The sequence below is a fragment of the Bubalus bubalis genome, chromosome 7 (assembly GCF_019923935.1).
Source record: "Bubalus bubalis isolate 160015118507 breed Murrah chromosome 7, NDDB_SH_1, whole genome shotgun sequence".
NCBI classification, from domain to species: domain Eukaryota; kingdom Metazoa; phylum Chordata; class Mammalia; order Artiodactyla; family Bovidae; genus Bubalus; species Bubalus bubalis.
In genome coordinates, this window is record NC_059163.1 from 73014691 (window position 1) to 73041559 (window position 26869).

General features: G+C 43.4%; 1 long non-coding RNA gene across 4 annotated transcripts; it reads right to left on the reverse strand.

Moving 5' to 3' along the window:
* Nucleotides 1-4304: 4304 nt before the first annotated feature.
* Nucleotides 4305-21289, reverse strand: LOC112586103. Of its 4 annotated transcripts, none has more exons than XR_006552325.2 (5): nucleotides 21033-21282; nucleotides 19976-20211; nucleotides 18968-19105; nucleotides 17401-17558; nucleotides 4305-7189 (listed from the first exon to the last, which is right to left on the reverse strand). It is a non-coding gene; the product is annotated as an uncharacterized LOC112586103 (long non-coding RNA). The 4 variants fall into 4 exon arrangements; XR_006552324.2 differs by having other exon boundaries at nucleotides 17401-17562; nucleotides 21033-21281; XR_003110496.3 differs by having other exon boundaries at nucleotides 17401-19105; nucleotides 21033-21289.
* Nucleotides 21290-26869: the final 5580 nt, after the last annotated feature.

Here is a 26869-nt window from a genome sequence, read left to right on the forward strand (position 1 = left end):
GTGTGGGCTTCTCATTGCAGTGGTTTCTCTTGTTGAAGAGCACAGGCTCTAGGGAACACAGGCTTCAGTAGTTGTGGCTCCCAGGCTTTATAGCACAGACTCAATAGTGGTCGTGCATGGGCTTAGTTGTTCCAAGATATGTGGGATCTTCCAGGATCAAGGATCGAGCCTGTGTCTCCTGTATTGGCAGGTGAATTCTTTACCACTAGGCCACCAGAGAAGCCCTGAATGAAACTAATTATAAAGATCACTGGTTTTCTAACATTTGTGAGCTCTTAATTCCTCTCTTTCCCCCCAGTTCTGATAAAATCACAGTATGTGAAGCAGATGTAGTAAGACCTGAGGAGATGAGAAGACAGGATCCAGGGATTGTCTCTCCCTCCTTTTGCTCCCTACCTGGGCTGTGTCTGCAGAGCCGTTAGGCTCTGAAGGTTGTAGTTTGGAAGCTACTAACCATAGTCCTACTTTCTTATTCAAAACAGAACGACTGACCCCCACAAGAGGAGACGGTACTTCCCCGAGGCCCCACAGCTTCCTCAGTGGCAGACACTGAGGCAGGAACTTAGGTCTCTTCACTCTCTCTCCAGTGATTTTGCCACAACAACGAGGGGCTTTCCAGGCCACATTTCCCTGAGTGCCAGTATTGTTTCTAGAATCTGAAAATACCCAACCAAACAATAGCAGGGTGTCAGAAAAGGTCACCTGGAGAAGGAGGGAGTGGCTGAGTTCAGGCCTGAAGGATGAATTAGCCAAGAGAGCTGAGTAGCATTTGATGACATACTTAAGATTTCTCAAAAATCAAAATGGAGTAACTATGGTTCAGGCATTGAAAATAAACCCCAGGGGCCATTGTGGATGTGGTTTCAGACACATTCCTATATCACTGAGAACTTGAATTTTCTGAACTGTATCAAACTCAAGGACACCATCAGCCATTTTCAAAACCAGTATCTCCTAGCAGGAGCTAGCTGCAACATCTTTCAAAGTTTCAAAGTTTAGAACCCCAACCACTCCTGACTTAACAAGCACCTTTACTTCTTGCCAGCTCCAACCCTAATTCTTGACAAACAATTTATCCAATCTTGGCAGGGAGTGGGGGGTACCTTTATAAGTTTCCCCTATTTTGTAGTCCTGTTCAGTTCAGTCGCTCAGTCATGTCCGACTCTTTGTGACCCCATCGCAGCACACTGGGCCTCCCTGTCCAGCACCAACTCCCAGAGTTTACCCAAACTCATGTCCATCGAGTTGGTGATGCCATCCAGCCATCTCATCCTCTGTTATCCCCTTCTCCTCCTGCCCCCAATCCCTCCCAGCATCAGGGTCTTTTCCAATGAGTCAACTCTTCGCATGAGGTGGCCAAAGTATTGGAGTTTCAGCTTCAACATCAGTCTTTCCAATGAACACGCAGGACTAATCTCCTTTAGGATGGACTGGTTGGATCTCCTTGCAGTCCAAGGGACTCTCAAGAGTCTTCTCTAACACCACAGTTCAAAAGCATCAATTCTTCGGTGCTCAGCTTTCTTCACAGTCCAACTCTCACATCCATACATGACCACTGGAGAAACCATAGCCTTGACTAGATGGATCCTTGTTGGCAAAGTAATGTCTCTGCTGTTTAATATGCTATCTAGGTTGGTCATAACTTTCCTTCCAGCCAAACATAATTCAAGGTGAACTTCTTTGAATTTCTACTTCCTGGGCTGCAATCCTAACAAACCCCAAATAAACATTTTTTCCTTCACCAGGTCTCCATTCTTGGAATGCTTGGTTAACACATTTCACCTTGAGGGGACTGCATATGCAAAGATCCTGAGGCAAGAGAGAGAGTGATAACTTCAATGGTTTCAAGTCTGATCACAGGTCATGTGATAAAAGATGAGGCTGAAATAGCTTCCAGACGCTAGATCATGAATGACAATGAATACCGTGCTAAGGAGTTTGGGCTTGAACTTTGTCTTGAAGAAAGTTAATTACAAATAAGCTGAAGTCTCATATCACTCAAAAATGGATCTTCTTTTTACATTTATGTTCAGGTGCAAGAAAGGGCCCTGTCCTTAGTTCCACCGTGCAGAGCTTATACATATGTCACTAAGTACTTTAACAACAGAATGGTCTCCTTTGAACAATTCTATTTATATTTAGGGTTAGTAATACAGAATGAAATTTATGAAATACACTGATAGAAATGAGCAAGTGATGTGGTTTGGGGTATGGGAAAAAATGAGGGACAAAGGGGTATGATCTGCTTTTAAAATCTGCCAGGAGATAAGAGACTCTGCAACTATCGTATGCAGAGGGCGTGGTCTGGTCAGTTTCCATCCATTTCAGGTTTTAAGCACCACCCAACAACTTTCTGCCAAGCAGAAACTGGGAAAGTTATATATGCAGAATATCACTCTGGCCCTGGTGAGGATAATGGTTTAAGTTGATCAGGATTTGACACATGGAGTCCAGTTAAGATGTTGTGGGAGGACAGTAGCAAGGCAGTGATGGCTGGCAAACTGAAAGCCAATAAAGAGATAATATTGTCAGGATCTGATGAATGATTAAGCTGGGGGATGAGAAAAAGGAAGGCATCAAGACTGACTACCAAATTTCTCCTTTGGGAAACTCAGGCACCTGGATGGATGGTAATGCCTTTCACTAAGACAAGAAACACAGAAGGCACAATATGTCTGAACTATGAGGCTATGAGATCCATCCATCAGTCAGATGCACTTGTCGACACATATCGGAAAACTCAATCCCAAATGGTTGAAACAATAAGGGTATGTAGTATCTCATATTACAAGTGTAGAGAAAGGGTGCTTTCTGAGCTGGTTATTTCAGAAGCTCAACAAATTTATCAAAGACCCAGGCTTTTCCAACTCTATACTATCCTCCTCAGCGTGCCTATAAGCCCCACTCATCTCTGTGAGCAAGATGGTCCAGCAGCCCCAGGCGTCACACCTTCACACACTGGACTAGTTCCCTAGGGCTGTTAAAACAAAATGTCTCAAACTGAATGGCATACGACATCAGAAAATTATTGTCTCACAGTTCTGGAGGCCAGAAATCAGAAAACAAGGTGTTAGCTAGGTTAGTTCTTTCTGAGAGCTTTGATGAAGAATATTCCATGCCTTTGGTTTCTGGTGTTAAAAAAATTCCCCGAGTTCCTTGGCTTCAGCTGCATACTTTCAGTCTCTGCCTCCATCATCACTCAGCACTCTCTCTGTATCTATGTCCAAATTTGCCTTATTTTATAAGGACTCCAGTTGTACTATATTAGGGTCCACCGTACTCCAATATGACCTCGTCTTAACCCCTTACATCTACAATGACATCACTCCCAAACAAGATCAACTTCTGAAGTAACCTGCAGTTTAGGACTTCAACAGACGTTTTTGGTGAAACATGATCAACCCATAATGTACATTAGGTAGAAAGGGAAGGTGATGGTTAATTTGATTGGGTCTTTTGTTGCCTAAATATTCAGTCAAGCATCATTCTGTGTGTTTCTGAGAAGGTGTTTGAGGATGAGATTAAATGAGAGTAAGGCAGATTGCCTCCCTAATGTGGGTACCTGCGTGCATGGTAAGTCACTTCAGTTGTGTCTGATTCTTTGTGACCCCACGTAGCTCACCAGGCTTCTCTGCCCATGGGATTCTCCAGGCTAGAGTACTGGAGTGGGTTCCCACGCCCTCCTCCAGGAGATCTTCCCAGATCAGAGATGAGATCCACATCTCCTGCATTGGCAAATGGGTTCATTACCACTAGCGCCACCTGGGAAGCCCAATGTGGGTGAGCCTCATCCAATTGTTGGAGGCTTGAATAGAACAGAAGGAGCAAACTTCTCCCCAGGTAAGAGAGAATTCTTCTACCTGACTGCCTTCACACTGGGACATTGACTTTTTTCCTGCCTCTGGACTCAAACTGAAACATGAGTTCTTCCTGAATCTTGGGCCACTGGCTTTCAGACTAGATCTACACCATTGCCTCTGGTTCTCAGCCTCCAGACGCAGACCAGAACTAAACCATACATTCTCCCAGGTCTCCAGCTTACTGACTCACCATGTCACTTTTGGAACTTACTAGCCCCCATAATTGCATAAGCCAAGTCCTCATGATAAATCTCTCTCTCTCTCTCACTCTCTACACATTTCTTTGTTGTTGTTGTTTTTCAGTGATTAAGTCATGCCTGACTCTTTGCAACCTCATTGACTGCAGCGTGCCAGGCTCCTCTGTCCTCTACTATCTCCTGGAGTTTGCTCAAATTCATGTCCAATGAGTCGGTGATGATATCTAACCATCTCATCCTCTGCCACCCTCTTCTCCTTTTGCTTTCAATCTCATCCAGTATTAGGGCCTTTTCTCTGTATATATATATCTGGTTCTCTGGAGAATCCTAATGATAAAGGGGACCAGCTCTTCTTGGTATCCATTTTGTCTTTTTTTTAGAGTCAAGAAACCCTACTCAGAAGCTTTGTTGTCATCAGCCACATTTAGGGAATGGGAGTGCCATGATTCACTTAGACCAATCTGAATTCATTAAAGTGGCTTGGGGAAGATATGCAAATGTAAGCAGCTCTTCACAGGAAACCACCCTTAGCAGGAAGCCCCTTTCCTGTCTCTTTAGCAAAGCTCTACTGTAACTCACTTCTAAATCAGGCACCCCCAGGCTCTACTAATCTCCCACCCAAGCATACCTTTCAAATCTTTTAATCACATAGTACGTTGCTTGGCTTGTTGGTTCTTTTCATAGATCAAAGAAATAGAAATGAAGAATAAATAACAGATGACCAGAGCTCTTCCTCAGCTTCCCCTTGAGTAAACTCAACAAAGTGTGTGACTGAACTATGTGAACAAGATAACATCCAGAGAAAGATTAGAGAAGTTGGTAAGCCCACATCCGCGCCTGCACACACTGGGGGATGGTGATGACTCTGACCTCCTATCTCAATGATTAACTGAGGTTCCTTTTTTGTTTCCATTTAAAACTTTCTTGGCCAAGCAGAATCTTTGGAGGTGGTTCTTTGGGGAACACTGAGTCCAGCATCTCCCCAGATTGCCTGCATTCTTATTAAAGGCATCTTTTCTTCCTACAGACATTCGTGATTATTGATTGTGTAAGTGGTGATCAGTGGGACCCAATTTATTTGTTAACACAGACTAGAACAAAAGTAAGACTCCTCCAGCACAGAAGCAGGGGAAAGGCTTGCCAGGTCAGCTACAGCAGCCGGCAAGTGTTGGGAGGCAAGAGAGCCTTAGGTCAGGACACAGGCAGCCAGGTGCCAGTATCCAGGAGTCAGAGAGACACCAATGAAGGCTTGCCGAGGCTCTAGACCAGTAGAGCATTGCCTCGTGTACCTTGTTAGGGTCAGAATCTGCCTCAGCTAACAAGCCCTTGGACTCTACAGGTGATGCCTGGGGGGAAATGGAGTTGTCTGGAAACAGGGTGAAGTTCAGTTCAGTTCAGTTGTTCAGTCGTGTCTGACTCTGCAATCCCATGGACACCAGGCTCCCCTGTCCATCACCAACTCCCAGAGCTTACTCAAACTTGTATCCTTCAAGTGAGCTACTGAAGGCAAATCTTGTCTTCCAGTGTAAACAGGAAGATATTTCCTCGGCCATGGAAATGTCAAGATTTCTAGAATTTGCCCACTAATATCATTCCCACACTCATTCTTACCATACAAATGAACTCAAAGATGCTTCTGTTCTCAGCGACTCCTCTGTGAGACAGTCACATTATCTGTCTCTGTAAATGTCTGTTATCACAGACTATAAGTTCATCTCCACACGCTGGATGTTCTGAAAGATCGGTACCCACCTGCTTCCTTCCCTTTGGGAGCTTATGCTCTATTCCAGACCCCAAAACAAGAGGCTATAGTTAATATTGCTCATGTATATATAAGGAATGGGGCTTCCCTGGTGGCTCAGATGGTAAAGAATCTGCCTGTGGGAGACCTGGGTTCGATCTCTGGGTCAGGAAGATCCCCTAGAGAAGGGAATGGCAACCCACTCCAATATTCTTACCTGGAGAATCCCATCGACAGAGGAGCCTAGCAGGCTACAGTCTATGGGGTTGCAAAAAGTCAGATGTGACTGAGTGACTAACACACACACACATATACACACATATACACATAGGAATATTTCCTAAATGCTGGGCACTGAGCTGAGGACTTAATGTGTCCTATGGTTTAGTTCTCATGATATAGTGAATACATACTGTTATTTTCATTTCATTACAGAAAATGGAAGCTCAAAAATATTCCCTGACTTGTTCAGGTTTAGACAAGGAGAGGATTTGGGACTCTCATTCAGCTCATTTAAGCCTGTGTTCTTGCCCATAACACATGGGACAAGTAGTACCTATTGGAATTAGAGAAAGTGAGAAGCTTTTATGGATAGGGTCAAGATAAAGAGCAAAGATCTCCTGAAAGGAGAAAGCTTACCTTAAGGAAGCTCCCCTTGAACGATGAATAGAATTTATTACAAGTTTTCTTGCTTTTTTTTTCAGAGTGAGATGGTGAGACACAGCAGGGGGTGACGGATTTCTCAAGGTCATGCCACAAGTCGCTAGCCAACCCTAGCCTGTCACTCAAAGTTCCCAGTTCCCAGCTCACTGAATTCAGCTTTGAAGTGGCTGGGGTGGAGCTCTGTCAGGAATTTTAGAAGTCTGAAATAAAACACCCACCTGCATCTTTCCCCTTCTCCTATCCCCCTCTCTTGTCTCCCCAGCCTCCGCAAACAACCTTTTTATCATCCCTCCCACCAATCCATAAACTCTCCCAGGAAATGCCAGGACCTGAACACCATATTGGCCAGTAGGGACTCGGTCAACTTCTTTGCCTTCCGGCTGTTCTAAACAAACAAAGGGCAGTGCACAAGTTATTAGTAAATACCAAGGCTTAGTTTATTGTATAAAACTTCAATCCAACAAATAAATGAGCCATCAAGTTTGAATTTATGTAGCATTCAAAACACATTAAAGGCATTTGACCATGACAAAGGCCTTTCCTGTTTTGAATGATGAAGCCAGCACGGCAAATACCCTTCGGATGAGACATTAAGCGAGGTCCTTTCAGTTTGTCTCTGGGGACTGTCAAGGTGGAAAGCGAAGGTTCCGGCACTCTTTCTAAAGAACTCTTTTGGGAGAATCCCATCTTGGCGAATGTCTCCTTTCTTCAAAACAGAGTTTGTGAGCCTATAATGGTCAGAACAATGACAACCGCTCAGCTAGGAGTCATCTAGCTGACTGCCATAAAGCCCTATACTAACTGTGAGATATTCCCAGGGAGACATCAAGGAACCAAGACTTTTCATGAAAGGATTCTGATAGCTGATCACTGGAGGGTCCAGTTGCTATTGTGGACTGTCTCTGAGCAATTTCATTGTCTGCAAATTGACGAATAATACCCCTCAAAGGGTGGTGAGCAATGAATGAGATAATCCAGGCATTTGATCAGTTTCAAAGCCTTGTTCAAATAAAAGGTGTTATTATTCATAATGTATAAGAATAATAGTTCAGCTCCACCTTTTCGCTCCATTTCAGTTTTTCTTGCTTCAGCTTCAAGCAACAGAAATTGTCTCATTCTGCTGGTATTTGTGTTCTTGCTGGAAGATTTGGGGTCTCCCTGGTAGCTTAGACAGTAAAGAATCCACCTGGGTTGGATCCCAGGGTCTGGAAGATCCCCTAAAGAAGGAAATGGCTACCCACTCTCTGCTCTAAATGAAGCTGCTACTAATAATTGGAAGTTGAGTCATGGGAGTTGAGTTTCATTTGGTCAAAATTGAGCCTCCATGTAAACAGGTGATTCTCAGGCAGGCATCACCTAGAGACTTAGAGAGTGCAGGAGAATATTTGTGTGGTCTTCTTCCCAATGCACTTCAATTCCCACCCAAATGAAGAACAAAGTCAAAACTTAAAAGTACCCCCTACCAATAAACACCCCCAAATAGAACTCCAACGAATCTAGGTAGGAGAGGTTGGAAAGGGAATATTCATTCAACAAACTGATTGGGTGCTCACCAAGTTCCAGCACTGTGTTGGCTGCTGAATTACAAAGATGAGTAAGACACAGGCCCTGCTTTTCAGGGCAGTGAGACATAAATAGATATGCCAGTAATAGATGTGCTTCAGCTGGAAGCTGTGACCAACTAGCTCTAACTTTCGAGGTCTAGTTCTATTCCCTTTTTGGGGGCGGCTCTTGGGGTTAGGACTGTTCTGTGTGCATAAGGGTTCTAGTTATGTTTAGTGCCTCTTTCTTTCACCTGCAGCGTCCTGGGTCCTCAGTCTCACCCTGGGGTGGCTGATCTCAGTGGATGCACCTAAAGGTTCATCTCATATAAATGCTCTACTACAAGGAACACAGCGTGATCCAAGAGAGCCAAAAACAGTCACGGATTTGAAGAGGACAAAGAAGACAAAAAGATTGAAGAGAATAAAGCCAGCCCCTGGCTTCTAAATCTGAACTTTTGTGTAAGAGCTGTAAACACTAATATTGACTAAATTCTTATGCTATACTCTCAATCTCATTAAATTGTCACAACAACCCTGGAAAACAAATATGTACTTCCCTGATCTACTGCTCAGGAAATGGAGGCTCAGTGTAAAGATCTTTTCTAAGATCCATAGCCAGTATAGTCAGGATTAGAACTCACATTTCACTGACTTCAAATCTGGACTCTTAACTGTGCATTGCACTCTCTCCTCATCCAAGCCCTTTTACCCTGGACTTCTTGTTAAAGGCTTGATCTTTCGAAAACTCAAGTTCTTGAATCTTCTGAAAAATCAACTTCTGAACATCAAAGTCTGGGTGAGACGATGTGTGCATGTAAAGCTCCGAGTACAATAACTGGACCTACTAAGTGCTGAATGGATGACAGCTCCTTCTCCTTCTACTGTCATTATTATCATGCTATGGCAAGAGCTCAGAGAATAGAACTCAATTCTAGCAGAAAGCCTGGGACAAGTGAGACCTGGAAGATTATCAATATATTCAGAGCAGAACCCAGGTCCTAAAGAAAAGACTGCTGCTGCTGCTAAGTCGCTTCAGTCGTGTCCGACTCTGTGTGACCCCACAGACGGCAGCCCACCAGGCTCCCCCATCCCTGGGATTCTCTAGGCAAGAATACTGGAGTGGGTTGCCATTTCCTCCTCCAATGCATGAAAGTGAAAAGTGATAGTGAAGTCGCTCAGTCGTGTCCGACTCTTTGCAACCCCATGGACTGCAGCCTACCAGGTTCCTCCATCCATGGGATTTTCTAGGTAAGAGTACTGGAGTGGGGTGCCATCACCTTCTCTGAAAGAAAAGACAGAACTGGGCAATTTCTCAAGACTGCTTATGGAAAGACAGAACTTTGTGCTAAGCAGCAAGGTTCCCAAGTATGTGTCCATTCATCCACTTTTCCATCCATCCATTCATCCATCCAACAAAATCTTCTTTTTTTAATGTCATTTTTTAGTTAATTTTATCTTATTCTAATATTTAGGGACTTCCCTGATAGTCCAGTGGTTAAGACTTTGTGCTCCCAATGCAGAGGCCACAGGTTTGATCCCAGGTTGGAGAACTAAGATCCTGCATACCACACGACACAGCTTAAATAATAATATTTATTTGACTGCACTGGGTCTTAGTTGCAGCATGTGAACTCTTAGTTGCAGTATGTGGGATCTACTTCCTGACCAGGGATCAAACCTGGTCCCCCTGCATTAGGAGTGTGGAGCCTTAGCCACTGGACTACCAGGGAAGTCCCTAACAAAATTTGTCTATGCATATCTAATGTGCCTGGCACTGAGTTTGAAAGGATGAACAAAACAGATGTCACTCTGATCCCAGGAAGTTCATAGGTGGGGAAGATGCACAACAGTAAACACACAAGTAAATAAATACATCCTCACAAATTGAGGAAAGCATTATGGCTGTGATGCACAGGTGCTGTGCTAGAGCTCGGTGGAGGAGGGCCCCTACCGAGAATACATGGTCAAGGAAGGCCTGTCCAAAGAGGTGACATTTACAGCAGATTAGAAGGATAAGAAGAAGGAGAGGGTGGGACAGAGTGAACTGAGTGCTGCCCTCACCGAGCTGCCCACAAACCACCTACTGGCAAGTCCTACTGGTATAACAGTTCACCTGCAAACTCTCAACTAAAGTGGGAGTGGAAAGTTTTGTGAATGACTCTCCCTGAACTGTTGGTTCAGAGACTACGGCCCTCTGGTTCTAACGGTGGTGTCCTGCAAGGCGTCAACAACAAGGACTCCAGTAGGCACAGACTAGCTGTTGTCCAAACCCTCCCCCAATTCCTCATGAGATACAGTGAATGAAGGGGTTCCGGGAGTGGATCTGGGGACCCTGGTGGGGACACACCACCCAATGAGCTTTAGTCAGCCTGTTTTCCAAAGCCCCAAACAGAGCACTACTGCTATTTACATTTCAATGTAAATTAAGCTGCCTTCAACTAGCAAGGCTGTGTAAACTAGTGTTTAATGTCAGGTTTATATTAATATTTGCATTAACAAGATTGATCGTTTACATAACAATGCATACGTAAAGTCTGGGCTAGGTTTGGGTTTACACACATTTGCATAATGTTTACAGATTGATTGATTCGACAAACTGTGCATAAATTCACGTCAACTGCTAGTTGTTTGTTTATTTTTTCTACTGGGGCTTGATAGCCTATATCTTAATAAATGGGTGAAACTGAACCTGAGTCCTCTGTTATAACCTTCACAGAAGATTTAATAGTTCTGAAAAGTAATTTTCGATGAAAAAGAGTGAGATGAAATCATTGTGGCTATTTTCTCCTTTCATCTCCAGCACTGAGTATAAGAAGGAGGTCACCAGCTTTAAACTATGCTCTAACAGAGATAAAACCCAGCTGTAGGCAGAAAATCTAGATTCAGGACTCCCTCTACCTGTGCCATCCTGGAGAGTTTCCTAGAGAAGTTCAGATTTGGTGGGGACCTTAACAGATCATCTGAACCTCTGCTACACTGGTCCCCAGAAGGCAGATGAGGGCAGCTTCTTTTTATGGCTTCCTTTCATTCCTTTTAACCAGCTCCTCTTGGTTAAAGAATGATCTGGATATTATCCCCCAACCTCAAGCAGAGGGAAATCTGGAAAGGAGCAGAAGCAGAAAAGAAAGGCACAATGCAGAAAGAAATGAAAATTAACTAATTAAAAATTTTTTAAATTATTTTTCGTGGACCTCCAATAGTTCAGTTAATCACTTCCTCAATTTGTGGCACAGAGTCTACATGGGCCGCAAGGCCCTGGTTTCCCCTCCAATTCATCCCCATCCTACAAAGAGGTACCACACAAATAAATGTGCCCAGCAGATCCCTGCAGATCATGGAAATAAATGAAGACCAACTAAACGAGAATAAGCAGAGGCAATTTACTCTGAGTCTGCTATAGCAAAGTCATCCACTGTCACTTGCATCCTGGCAGGGACTCAAAGGCAGCCAGAGGAGTGGGAAAGCTTTATAGTAGGAAAAAAGAGAAGGCTTCCAGAATACCCTGATTGGAGAAGCTGTTGGCATGTTAAGTTGGAGGCCAGCTAACTACAAGAGAGATAGCCTATGTGATTGGTTAGTGGTTCCTATTTAACTTTCTCTGATTGGTTTTCGAAGATGGAAGTGGGGGCAAATATTAGACAAACTGTGAGTTATTAATCAAGTCCTGGCTGTACATACAAGCTCAGTCACTCAGTTGTGTCTGACTCTTCGCGACCCTATGGACTGTAGCTGGCCAGGCTCCTCTGTCCATGGAATTCTCCAGGCAAGAACACTGAAACGGGTTGCCATTTCCTCCTCCAGAGGATATTCCTAACCCAGGGATCAAATCCACATCTCCAGCACTTACTTCCTTGGCAGGCAGATTTTTACCACTGCACCACCTGGAAAGCTCCTAGTCCTGGCCATTTGGGGTCAACCCACTCCAGTACTTTTGCCTAGAAAATCCCGTGGACGGAGGAGCCTGGTAGGCTGCAGTCCATGGGATTGCTAGAGTTGGACACGACTGAGCAACTTCACTTTTAGTTATCACTTTCATGCATTGGAGAAGGAAATGGCAACCCACTCCAGTGTTCTTGCCTGGAGAATCCCAGGGACGAGAAGCCTGGTGGGCTGACGTCTATGGGGTTGCACAGAGTCGGACACGACTGAAGCGACGCAGCAGCAGCAACAGTTGATTAACAGTCTGACTTCCTACAAGAAAGACAGCAGGCTGGCTTCCTAGGCTAGTTATTGAGTTAACTATTGGTTTCCTGGACAGGTTGCTGCAGGTGGTGCGTTAGAGTTCTATTTTTATACATGGTCTGTCCATTGTCTGTTTGTATGTTCATTCTCAAGATGCAGGTACCTTATAAATACACAGTGGTAAGTCAAAGAAGCAGAAACATCTTATGACATCCCTTATATGTGGAATCTAAAAAGACATGATACAAACAAACTTAACTTACAAAACAGAAACAGACTCACAGACTTAAGAGAATGAAGTTATGGTTGCCAGGGGGAAGGATGGGGGAAAGGATAGTTAGGGAGTTTGGGATGGACAGGCACACATGGCTGTATTTAAAATGGATAACCAACAAGGACCTCCTGTATAGCACAGGGAAGTCTCCTCAATGTTATGTGGCAGCCTGGATGGAAGGGAAGTTTGGGGGAGAATGGAAACATGTCTATGTATGGCTGAGTCCTTCTGCTGTTCACCTGAAACTATCAAAACATTGTTAATCGGCTATACTCCAATACAGAATAAAAAGTTTTAAAAAATACATAGTTCTATTTTCTGTGTGTTTGTATTTTGAACTTACTAGAGAGTACTGTGTTAAAATTTCTTGCTTATCTAGTCACTCAATAATAAGAGTCAAGGGTGTTATCTGGATTACTATATGTGGTGAGGACAGGGAAGCCTGGCATGCTGCAGTTCATGGGGTGGCAAAGAGTTGTACATGACTTAGCAACTGAACAACAATATCAGACATTGCAGCTTACAGTTGCATATATACAATAGAGTATATCCATTTATACATACTTTCACATTTAAGAGTTGCCTCTGGTATCCACTACCACTAACAGGGCTGAGAGCAAGATCCTCATGCATGTTCACATAAGAGTATACCAGAGTAGGCCCGATTCTTTATAGTCTGAGCCACCAGAACCTTTTACAGTTAGGTATTAATCTGAAGTTCATTTTTGTATATAATATGAATCAGATTCCTACCTCACACCATATGCCAACACCATGTGTAGAGCAATACTTTTCTTCTCCACTAATTTTTGGTGGCATATTTATTATGATAAAGTTACTGTTCCTATATTATTCTGTCTGAGTTTCTGTTCTATCAGTCTTTTCCTGGGCCTGGCTAAAATTCTAAAATAGAAGATAGTTGGATGGAAGGAGTGAAATTGGGTACAGCCATGAAGCCTCCATTTGGAGGTTTATTGGATTTTGGCTGTTTTATTATTATATGCTAACTTCCTCTATATTTGTTTTTAATATCACAATTTAAAGGAAGACATTTTAAAATGCATGGTTTAGGGCTGTAGGGTTTTCAGTGAGAAAGCCTGAGGTCCCTGACATTCTAGTATCAGGAATTAGTCAACTTTTTATGCAAAGAGTCAGGAGTAAATATTTTAGGTTTCGCAAGTCTAAATGAATCAACTTTGCCCTTGTGGCATGAAAGCAGCCATAGACAACATGGTTGCAAAGAGCATGGCTGTGACCAGTAAGGCTTTATTTACAAAAACAAGCTGGCTGGATTGGGCCTAGAGGATACAGCTTACCAAACCCTATGCTGTAATACGTGTAGTAGTTTCCTTATCCACATGAGGTAACCATGACCTTTCATTGTGAAACTCATCAAGGAAACCATTATCTTTTTATCTTTTTTTTTCCTTTTTAAAAATTTTCTACTGGATTATACCCCTGCAAAAGGGAATGGCAACCCTCTCCAGTATTCTTGCCTGGAGAATCCCATGGACAGAGGAGCCTGGTGGGCTACAGTCCATGGGGTCGCAAAGAGTCGGAGACAGCGGAGTGACTAACACTCTGACCTTCATAGCTGATGTACAATGTTGTGTTAGTTTCAGGTATACAGCAAAGTGAATCAGTTACACACATACATACATCCTCTCTTTTTTAGATTCTTTTCCCATATATTCCATTACAGCGTATTGAGTAGGGTTCCTTGTGCTCTATGTTAGGTCCTTATTAGTTAACTATTTTATATAGTAGTGTGTATGTGTAAGTCCCAAACTTTCAGTTTATCCCTCTCTCTCTGACCCCATGGTAACTATGTTTGTTTTCTACATCTGTGACTCTATTTCTGTTTTGTAAATAAGTTCATTTTTACCTTATTTTTAGATTTCACATATAAGTGATATCACATGATAAAAGATATTATTATTTTTGATAAGAGACCCAGATCTACAGAGCTGGGCATCAGATGTGTTCATTTGCTATCCCAGTATTTCTTATAATAAATGATATGATAAATTATATAATAATAGATAACCAAAATAGTTTTCAGAAAATCATAAGGAAAAATATACAGATTATTATACAGCCATTAAAAAATGTTTACAGAAATCATTAATAGCATATGTAAATGTTTATGATATAATACTAACTTTAAAATGAGCACAAAAATAACATATATACATAAGATATAAACTATATTTTAAAATGTACAGAGAAAAACCTAAAAGGAAAAATGTTAGTGACCACTCTAGATGCATAAAGTTATGGATGATTTTTAATTTCATCTGAATACTTGTATGAATTTTCTTTTTTTTTTAATAGTGGAGCTATATTATTTTTTACATAAAAATATTTTCTAAGGAATTTTAAGGATGATATCCATAAAACAATCTAGATGAATCCCCTCAGTGTCAAGGATGGACAATAGAAAAATTTTCTAGGGACTTCCCTGGTAGTCCAGTGGTTAAGAATCTACCTGTCAATGCAGGGGACATGGGTTCAATCCCTGGTCTGGGAAGTTCCCACACATCATGGAGCAACGAAGTCCACGCACCACAACTACTGAAGCCTGCATGCCTAAAGCCTGTGCTCCGCAACAGGAGAAGCCGCTGCAAGTAGAGAGTAGCTCCCACTCTCAGCAACCATAGAAAGCCCGAGTGTAGTAACAAAGATCCAGCATAGACACATAAATAAATTAAATTCAAAAAGAAAAGCTTTCTAGTTACATCCCAGTAATTCAGAATGTGCAACAATTCCAACTAAAAACAGCTGCACCAGGTAGGGGCATGAGGGGGTTGCACTAGGGAACAGAGTGAACCACCAGGGGCTGTGGGCAGCAGGCTTTGTAGTATCAAAAGGGTGAAGTGCCCCTGGTTCCAGAGGAAGGATACAGTAAGCTTGCTTGAATAAATCTTTGGGCCAGCAAGGAACTGAGAGAAAAGCAAGAACTACACCTGGTCTGTTTAACAGGGCTAAGAGACCTGGTCTCCAGGAGCAGAGTGGGAACCTTGGCTGTTGTTGTTCAGTCGTTCAGTCGTGTCCGATTCTTTGCACCCCCATGGACTGCAGAACCTTGGGGTTAGGCCATTTGAGGACCTCCTGATTTTATCAATGCCAAGGCAGCCTATAATATGAAATCTTAATTTTAGGCCTTGCACCATACCCATATTAAAACTGGTGTTAATGGTAGGATTCTCCAGGCAAGAATACTGGAGTGGGTTGCCATTTCCTTCTCCAATGGTATAAGGGAAATCAAGAGGATTGACAGCAAGGAGATGAAGTAGAAGTTGCCATTGAATGAGCAGACTAAAATGAAGGAGGCTCAGACAGCACCCTGAGGGAAGGGTACTGCTCTTTCCAAAATGCTTTGCACTCTTCAGAAGAATCTTTCTTATTTCAAGTGTATTGAAGAATTGGCAAGGCTGGTCTTTCTGGGAAGATCCTCAAGGGCAACATTTTAGGGCATTTGAGCTCATGAAGATGATGAACACTGGCAGGCTCCCATCCTGGAGCCTGTTCAACACCTACCAGCGGGTCTTGCTAGTGTGATTTTAAATGCCCATAAAAATCAAGCTTTATTGATGGGGAAAACATAATATCTCTTTGGAAGTGGGCCCTGTTTTGTGCAAAGAGAGTATCTACAATGTTCCAACTATAGATAACTGACACAGGAGTCCTCTGGGGCTATCTCAGCCTTGAACGTAAAGGTCTGAAGAACTCATTAAAAACAGCATGATTGGCATCTAAGTTATGCTGCTTTTGCCTGCATTTCAGATGCCCCATCGGGTCAGAGACCAAATTATTTTCACTATGTGGGATGAAAAGAAGTTTGCAGTTCTTTCTCAGTTTGCTTTGGGCACATGCATGTGTGTCACTATTATTTTTTATCTTCAACTCATCAAGATTGAATTATTTTCTGTACATTTACATCCTCACACAGGAAAGAGGGGGTGAGTATGGAGGTTGAAAGCCCCTTGACTTGGACAGGGATCTCATATCTGCCCTTCCCCCCATGTATGTGGGCATACACGTGCGCGCACATAACACACACACGCACAGAGTTGTACACTAATGCCCTATACAGCCGGGGCGCCAGCCTCACTTTGCTACTTGCCACCCTCTTCTGTCACTCCTGCCAGGAGAGCATGAGCAGATATCACTGTGTCTTCCTCCTGGCAGCCCTTCTGTTTGGCATGCTGTTCCCTGCCCGTCTCCTCTCACCTTCACCTCCTTCCTCACCGTCTTTTCCTGGCTGACCCATAGTCACCCTTTGGAGCTCACTTCCTCAGAGAGGCACGTCACCAGGCCTGAGGCAGTGATCTGCAGATGGAGAGGAGTGGGGCAGAGACTAGGGTGAGAGCAATGGGGCACAGGTGGTGGCCCTGCAGGTAGGAAGGGCTGGCCTGAGGGCACCCCCTGCTTTGAACCCTCAAGGGCTCCTCCCTGCCCCCAGGAAGTCATCCAAACTCCGCAGAGTCTGATGTGAGGCCCTTTTCTTTCCACACTTCATCTCTTGCCACTTCTCCTGGCTTCCCTCCAGACCTACTAAACACCTACCCTCCCCAGATAATTTACCCTATTCTAGCATTGTTTCTTCACTTTCTGATCCCCTTCCTCTGCTCTGCTCCTTGAGGGCTGGCACCAGGGCTCACCATGCACTGGTGTCTCCCCAGCACCCAGGACTGGGCTTAGCACAGAGCAGGCTCTTGGGAAATATGTGCTGGGGAGTAGGGGGTGGAGGAGCTGGATTTCCTGCCTGTGGGATCAGAGCACAGAACCCCTCAACAGCCCCATCTATACTGCCAGCCTCTGAGAGTGCTACACAGTGCAGGCTGGGGCTGGGATAGGGAAAAGAGAAATTAGGGGTTAAAGAGCATATAGTAAGTAACAGGAAATGTTCACACGGAGGTAACAGTGAGAACAAGACCTTGTTAGAAGTTCCTCCAGAATCAGAAGCTCCAGACCCCATGCTGTCTCTGCCATGAGCTTGCTGGGTGGGCTCTAATTCAAGGGATTGCCCTGGGGTCTAAATTCAGAACTTCCTTAAGCTGTCGGTCTAGGACACTGCTGTGTACATGGTGAATCCTGCCTAAGGAATGCAAAGAAATGGTTTAGGTTAATTAAAAACACACACAAAACACATCTGCAGTTTTTTTCCACGTGCTGCCACCTTTTTTCTTTCCATTTAGAGAACATGTTCCCAGGATAGCCCTGGGTTTAAGCTTTGGTAGACATGTATATCATTTCAGTCCTGGTTCCACCACTTAGAACATGTCAAAGGGCAGCCAAATTTTTTGGTAAAAGGACAGAGAGGAAATTGTTCAGGCTTTGTAAGCCTGAACCTCTCAACCCTGCCTTTGTGACAGAAAAGCAGCCACAGACCACGTATAACTGAGGACATGGTCAAGTCCCAGTGAAACTTTATTTACAAAAGCAGATAATGAGCTGCTTTGGTCCACTGGCCATGGTTTGCCAACCTCTGTCCTCAGTGATCTCAAGTATATCACATTTCATCTGAAAAAAAATTGAGGGATATAATACCTACTTTCTAGCAGTTGCAGAGATGTTATATGAAATTCCCTTGACATTTTTTAACGAACTAAATCACTAGAGAAATATACACTAGCAGTAGTGACGGTAATGTAAATGTGTTATTGTTTCATTAATAAATCACATTTATTTAGTACCCCCTGTACACGAGGTGCAGTGCTTTCATTATTTTCCTGACTCCTCACTAAACATCTCTCAAAAGAAAAAAAGAAAGCAATTGACTCCAATTGACTGATAAGGAAACAGAGGCTCAGAAACAGGCTCAAAAGTTACACAGGTGATTGGAGACAGGGCTGAAGTTTAACTAAGAGCAGTTTTCACATCCAAAGCAGTGGCCTCGGAAGAAAAAAAAAAAAAAACAGAAATGGAAATGTGTGAGGGGTGAAAGCAAATAGATGAACAAATGGGCATACACAGACAGGTCCCAGTTGTGTTTAGAAGGAGGACAGGGCCAGGCCATACTCCTTGGTTATCAAAAGATGGCTGATACTTGCCATGGCATCTGGAGCAAGACACTTCCCTATGCTTCTCCTGGGCGGGGCCCCAGATTTAAATCCTAAACAAGACCAGCTCTCGATGATGGGTTCTGCCAGCAGCGGAGAGCTGGCCTTCTCTGCAAGGGATTTCCTAAGTCACAACGTAGCCCTCCAGAACTTTCTGGGCCTGCCTCAGCCCCAGGGAAGGCTGGAGCAGCCGGTGCCACTTGAGCGCTGAGTCCCCTGCCTGGAGGAGGCCAGATTTAGCAATCTGTCACTCACAGCCCGCCTCATCGTGACACAGGGCTCCGAGATGCAGGCAGCGCAGGCAGGCAGAAAGGCATCTGTCGGCGGCGCGCAGACAGGGATTAGAGAGGCCGGGGGAGGATAATGATGCCATTTGCTTTTCTATAAAGCGCGTGTCAGGAGGAAAGGATTAAGCTAATTGAAGAAATCTCCAGCACTTACGTCAAAGGTGGCTGCAAAGCGATTGCTTTATCTTGCATCTCACCTGCTTCAGAGACCCAGCTCGAGGAAGCCTACCCACGGCTCCACTTTGTCCCCAGCAACTCTTTTCAGAAATAGTTTGAGTTGGCGTTAGCCATTCTGCAAAGGAGAGAGGAGCTAAAAATAAGCTCATGAGAAAGCGGATCCCTCCCTGCCTTTTTTTTTAAACTTCCAAAGCTTACATGGAGTTTCCCAGAGAAAGATAAAGAGCTGGTTTTCCTGAGCTGGTTTTACATATCTGTGTACATGTAACAGGCAAAATAAATGTCACTGAGGGTGTACATACTGCAGTGGGACAGGTGGCAGCCATCTCAGACATTTTTTTTTATCTTTCTGGAACATTACCTTATGCTCCTGGGAGTTGTGTTGCATGCAAAGGGAAAGCACAGACTTCAGAATAATTTATCACTGGTCTCCCCTCCTGTAACACCTCGAGTCCCAAACATCTCCAAGCCCAGAACCAACCTGAAAGGCATAGGCTTTTGTTTTCTGTCACACAAACGCAACTCGGTTTTTGAGGTTGCCAGGTGACAGATTTTTGCATCCTCTCTATAATGAATTTGGGAACACAGCAAATCATCAGAAAGGTTTCCTCCTTCTTTTAGTTCAAGGTATTATACTACATCTACTCAAATAATGGGCTTTCCAGGTAGTTCAGACAGTAAAGAATCTGCCTGCAATGCAGGAGACCCGTGTTCAATCCCTGGGTCGGCAAGATTCCCTGGAGAAGGGAATGGCAACCCACTCCAGTACTCTTGTCTGGAAAATTCTATGGACAGAGGAGCTTGGCAGGATACAGTCCACAGGATCACAAAGATTTGGACACAACTGAGTAACTAACACTACTCAAATAATATTTGACAAATGGCTGCTATTTCCCAATGAATAAAATATCACATCTGAAAAATATAATCAGCTGCTTAATTTTTACCATGATACACTCTTTGACTGTCGTAGAAAATGGATTACCTGATGAATTCAGAGATGTTTGTTTGAGTGCTTGGGACTGGAAACCTGGCTTCATTCTCTGTCACTCTCTAGCTTTTTGACCTTGAGTGAGTTATTTCGACTCACTTTGATTTCTTCATTGGTATCATGAGGGAGTAACACTGCCCACGTTGAGCTGTTGTGAAGGTTACATGAGATGGCTCGAGAAAGGCAGAGAGGAGGCAGTCCGGAGTGGGAGCTTTCCTCGTTGTCATCATCTGCCAGAAATGCATAAGGTATTGTGTTAGTCAGGGTTCTTCAGAGAAACAGAACCAACAGGATGTAAATATGTATGTATACAGAATAAAGAGAGAGGCGAGTGAATTTTAAGGAATTGGCTCATGCAGTTGTGGGGGCTGGCAAGTCCAAAATGTGCAGGGCTGGCTGTCAGGCTGGAAATTCCTGCAGGAGTGAACGTTACAGTCTGGAGTCCAAAGATAGTCAGGAGGCACAATTTCTTCATCTTCGGAGATCTCAGCCTTTTTTTCTTAAGGGCTTGGACTGACTGGCTGAGGTCCACCCCCATTACAAAGGGTAATCTGCCTTAGTTCAACTCTATTGATTTCAATGTTAATCACATCTTTAAAAAATATATTTTTACAGCAACATGTACACTGGTGTTTGACCAAACAACTGGGCACCATAGCTTAGCCAAGTTGACATGTCAACCATCACAGGTATGTTACCTCTATCACAGGTATGTTACTACAGGGAACGGGCTTCCCTGGTGACTCAGTCAGTAAAGAATCCGCCTGCAATATGGGAGACCTGGGTTTGATTCCTGGGTTGGGAAGATCCCCTTGATAAGGGCATGGCAACCCACTCCAGTATTTTTGTCTAGAGTCAGGGACAGAGGAGCCTGGCAGGCTGCAGTCCATGGGGTCACAAAGAGTCGGACACAACTGAGCAACTAAGCACAGCACACACTACAGAGAACATCATAGCTAACCAAGCAGCAAGCATGGACTAAACCGTAGATTAGCAACACATGCATTTATAAAGGCACAGCAACAACACAAAAGGTGCGACCGCCCATCACCTGCTTAGCGCCTTCGTCCCAGGACCTATCAGAAGCTGAGAAGGAGGAAGAGCCCCCGGTGTGATGGAAAACACTTCATGCTCAGAGCTGGCCTCTCTTAGAGCTCGTGTCCCGGTTCCAGCCTTCTCTGCCCTGAATGAGTGTGCAGCTCCTCAGGCAGTTCCCTGGATGTCTCCAAACTTCCTGAGCTGCAACTCATAAGAAACACATCAGCCCTGCCTCCCGCATGGGGACACTGTGAGAGGAAAATGAGGCAACTCTTGGGAGGGGCTTTGTAAGTAAACCACGAAGAGTCCTAATAGACATAACACATTATCTATCCCACAGGGACGTAATGTCCCTCTGGACAGAGGGAGTCCAGTTATTAGTACCAAAACAAGTAAAAGGCAACTCTCCTAGATCATAAATTTGATCTAACTGTAATATTAGCTGATATCATTAATATTTTCAATTAAAATTAATCTTCTCATTATCTTGGAATTTCAAAAGGTTTTTTGGCTGCAAATTCAGTGACTGAGTTGTCTGAACATTAACCTTTCCCCCCATCCCAATAAATTTTCACTGCATTTGGGCAGAGGTCAAGTTCCCAGGTGGTACCAGTGCTAAAGAACCCGCATCCCAATTCAGGAGACGTAAGAGACACAGGCTCAATCCCTGGGTCAGGAAGATTCCCTAGAGGAGGGCATGGCAACCTACTCCAGCATTCTTGCCTGGAGAATCCCATGGACAGAAATGCCTGGCAAGCTACGGTCCATAGGGTTGCAAAGGGTCAGACACGACTAAAGCAACTTAACACAGCACAGCATAAGTATTTGAGCAGAAAGAATTTCATTGCATTTGAGCAGAGCTCAAAGCAGCAGGTCTAACAAATGTTTGTTGTAGGTGATTCATTCATTACAGAGATGTTTATGGAGTCCTCGCCATGTGCCAGGCACCACGCTGGGCTTTGGTTGGAGGCGGGGGACTTGAAGTGCTGAGTCATAGCACAGTGTAAGTGCTCGGCAAAGGCCAGCTATTTATTATTTGCTCATATGCTATTATGTGGTCATTTTTGAAAAAGAAAGATAGAATTACTGCTTTAAAATATAGATAAATATGAGCCAACCTTCCTGCCAACCTCAGCAGGTTTTCTAGGCCAGCAACTCAGGGTCCTTTCAATATCACTCTGAAGTCAGGGGACCAGGAGCCCAGATTGAGGCAATCATTCTTTGGAGAACTTCACCATCAAAGGAAATTGTCCTGTGTTGTCTCTTAGAACACTTCACACTTCATTGGGAAGCTATAAAAACAATTACCAGGTCATTAGTAAAGGTTATTATTATTTTTTTAAGATCCAAAAGCTTCTCTCCCAGAATGACCTTAGCCAGCCTTGCAGTGAGAGACATTGCTGCAATGGAAAGAGTGAGAGCTTTGGAGTAGAAACTGAGGCTCCCAGCACTGGGTGCTTAACCTCCGAGCCTTGATCTCCTGGATCCTGTGCTGAACTAGGAGCCCTTCCTGTGTCATTGGGCTGTTTGTGCAGTTGAAATAAGGTGACTTTGGGAATAAGACCCTACATTATCCTGGGCACTTAGAAACCACTCTGTAAATGAAATTCCTTCCTTTCCCTGGTTCCATGTTGCATGTGTTTGAGGTCAGAGGTATGAATGGATAAAGCAGGAAGGATTGAAACGGACATTAGATCCATCAGGATAGGTTAGGTTGTGCTACAATAACAACCTGAAAACCTTAGCAGCTGACAACAATTGAGTTCAAATTTCTTACTTGTGCCCCATGTCCATCATGGGTTGACGAGGGAGCTCTACTAACCAGAGCCACTCGCAACCCAATAGAACCTTGGCAGATGTGCTATTTTGTTACCTGATTCCAAGATCACAGAAGGGTAAAAGGAAATATGATGAATTGTGTGCTGGCTCTTACAGTTTCTGCCTGGAAGTGATACATGTTAATTCTACTCACATTTCATTAACTAAAGCAAATCATGTAGCTACCGTTGAGATCAACAGTGTAGGGATGTAACATGCTACCATGGCATGGACTGGAGGTGTAGGAATGGACCACTGTGTAGGAATTTGGACCAAGCCAATGCCCATTCATAATAAAAAGTAGGTAGAAATCTAGCAAAAGTTGAGGCTTTGAATATGGTCTATCTTATCATACCAACTCAAGATTAATATTTTTTCTATTCCAAACTCATGTGAGGATCTGATAAAAGGTATAGGATCCCTCCCCAGGGAAAAATACTCTTGAAACATAAGTGGGAAAAAATTACATGTAAGGAACTAATTACATTAGAAATGTACTTACTTCATCTATGTTCAATCTTTAAAAAAAATCATTTCTCTCACTTTTGATTATTCAAAAATTAATGATTCATTCCAGGAAGAAAAATAAGAACAATAAGACAAAAGTCAAATCTTACATATTCTCAAAGGTAAATTTCACTTTTAAAAAATGATATTCATCTTGAAATAGATGAAATTGAAATTGTAATATATGATGTGACATGATCTGTACATGACATATCAATACCCAACCAGTTGCTTTTTCCTTTGGAAAATATTAAACGTTAACTCACAATAGAATCAGAGCCCCTAAAGCTTTTTGCCATTTGAGAGAAAACTTATACCAAGGAATAACAGCATTCTCCAAGACAAGGTTTGAAACACAGATCCTAATATTAGAGGGCAAGTAACAAAATATTTAGCTAAAGTTATTTAGATCTTAGGAATGTATTTTTTTTTAACAAGGTAATACAAAGATAGGGAATTCCAATGATAGTTTAGCAGCTCAACAAGATCAGAATTCTGGGTCACCTTCTCTACAATTCTCTTGGCCTCCTTCTCATGGTCACAAAAAGGCTGCAGCAGTTCCAAATAATACATCTTCATAGGTTTTGTTGGTCAGTCACTAAATCATGTGTGACTCTTTGCAATCCCATGGACTTCAGCATGCCAGGATTCCCTGTCCTCCACTATCTCCCAGAGTTTGCTCCATCTCATGTCCATTGAGTTGATAAGGCTATCTAACCATCTCATCTTCTGCCACCCTCTTCTCCTTTTGCCTTCAACCTTTCCCAGCATCAGGGTCCTTTCCAGTGAGTCAGTTCTTCACCTTAGGTGGCCAAAGTATTGGAGCTTGAGCATCAGTCCATCCAGAGAATATTCAGGGTTGATTTCCTTTAGGATTGACTGGTTTGATCTCCTTGCAGTCCAAGGGACTTTCAAAACACTGTAATAAAAGAAATGTCAACAATTCCAAAGTTAGGTTGCTATTTGACAGAGGTATGCTTCAGTTTTCTTTATCTGCTCCAAGTCCCAAATAAACAAGGTCAAATCCACACAGTGAGGACTTCCTCAAATCTCGCTAACTGTACGTGGCTTATTTCACTTGAAAGGTATGAATAAAATACTCTGGAAGATGTTTAGACAAAAGAATTTTGTTCTGAGACAATACAAGTTTAGACATGGTTTCTGCCTTTTAAAATCAAGCCTTCTCATGAAAAATGTTTGCCTTGTCCAGTGTATTTGCAAGATGGACAGACATAATTTTGCCATGCTATGGGCACTGCGGCATTTTGAGGCGAGTGGTGGTGGGAGTCCTTATCATGCTCAATGATAAAAAAAAATCAAAACAAAGAATATAAGTAAATGTGGACATCACTTCTTTTTCTTGATATTTTCCAATTAAGCTGGGCCTTACACACCCAGTGATGGGTGTGTTGTGGTCCATTTCTATCAGTGGGTGCTCCTCTCACCGACAGGAAGTGAGGGTAATGGCTAGTATGTCTATTATCAAGTAATACCCTTCCCATGCAACATTAGTTTGTAATGAAACCACACATCAAAAATATGTTTACATTTACAATAAATACAGTCTTCTCACAAAGACAATTTACAAAGTGACACCAAAGAAAATCTAAGAGAAAAGACTAATCTTTCCACCAGGAGATCTTTCATGGACCACAGGTCAATAAATCTGCTTATGAATTATTTACTTCTTTTCCTACTGGGACAGAATGGTAAATGCTACTCTCGGAGTTCTGCCTCTAAGAGTCAGGACATGCTAAGAAGTTAGGATGCAACTGGTTTTCAACCCTTCACTCATCTCTTGCTCCAAGGGTAGACAAAACAGGTTTGAGAGAAAGGAGAGAGAGGGTCTCTTTGATGCACTCAGTGGAGGGTGGGAAGTGTAGTCTTCAGTGAAGCACACATGGGTCATGGGTTTGAATCCCAACTTCCCCACTTTCTACCACTGAGACCTCTTTTCAACCACTTATTCCCTCCAAACTTCAATTTCCTTACCTGAAAAAAATGAAAGACATCATTACCCTCAGGGGGCCTGAGCATTTAAAATGACTAAAATTGATATTGTGTTTATGATAGAAAGTGAATGTTTTACCATTTAAAAATGTCTTGTAAGCTAATACAATGAGCCTAAGTGTCCGGGAGAAATATCAATAACCTCAGATATGCAGATGACACCACCCTTATGGCAGAAAGTGAAGAGAAACTAAAAAGCCTCTTGATGAAAGTGAAAGTGGAGAGTGAAAAGGTTGGCTTAAAGCTCAACATTCAGAAAGCGAAGATCATGGCATCCGGTCCCATCACTTCATGGGAAATAGATGGGGAAACAGTGGAAACGGTGTCAGACTTTATTTTTCTGGGCTCCAAAATCACTGCAGATGGTGACTGCAGCCATGAAATTAAAAGACACTTGCTCCTTGGAAAGAAAGTTATGACCAACCTAGATAGCATATTCAAAAGCAGAGACATTACTTTGCCAACAAAAGTTCGTCTAGTCAAGACTATGGTTTTTCCTGTGGTCATGTATGGATGTGAGAGTTGGACTGTGAAGAAGGCTGAGTGCCGAAGAATTGATGCTTTTGAACTGTGGTGTTGGAGAAGACCCTTGAGAGTCCCTTGGACTGCAAGGACATGCAACCAGTCCATTCTGAAGGAGATCAGCCCTGGGATTTCTTTGGAAGAAATGATGCTAAAGCTGAAACTCCAGTACTTTGGCCACCTCATGCGAAGAGTTGACTCATTAGAATAGACTCTGATGCTGGGAGGGATTGGGGGCAGGAGGAGAAGGGGACGACAGAGGATGAGATGGCTGGATGGCATCGCTGACTCGATGGACGTGAGTCTGAGTGAACTCCGGGAGTTGGTGATGGACAGGGAGGCCTGGCGTGCTTCGATTCATGGGGTTGCAAAGAGTCGGACATGACTGAGTGACTGAACTGAACTGAACTGAAGTTTCTACTCACAGGCAGGAAAAGAACCCACCTCTTCCCCCAGGGAGCACGTTTAATGGGAAGGCAGGAGAATGACAAAGTTGGTGTATAATTCTATCCCCTAGACTGTTCACATCATCTGTTTCCTGTAGAAATTCAAATAAGAGGTAAGTTGAATCCCCGCCCCGCTGCCCCTCCCCCACCCATCTCCCTGCATATTCTGTCCCTCTTTGCAGGCTGCAGCAGGGAGAGTAATCAAGACTCACATTTGTAGACAACTCACATCCACCCCTGGTCTCTGGATGCTTCAGCTTAGCTGTGGCAAAAAACAGGATGGACAAGGCACTTGGTTTCTTCACCTTGGATTTGTTCAGGCCAGAGGAAGTACCAGTAGCCATATCCAACTCGATGTCTTAGGCCAGTCGCTCAGCTTCTTGTCTTCTCCCACCCTTTCCATTTACCTTATTTGTATGTGATTTTGCTCATTATAATGTCACTAGGGTGAGCAGAGGAATGTGATTACCAGGACAACCGGTATTGAAGCTGGTACCATTCATTCTTAGCTGTGACCACTAACCCACATGATCAGTCTCCAGCTGGG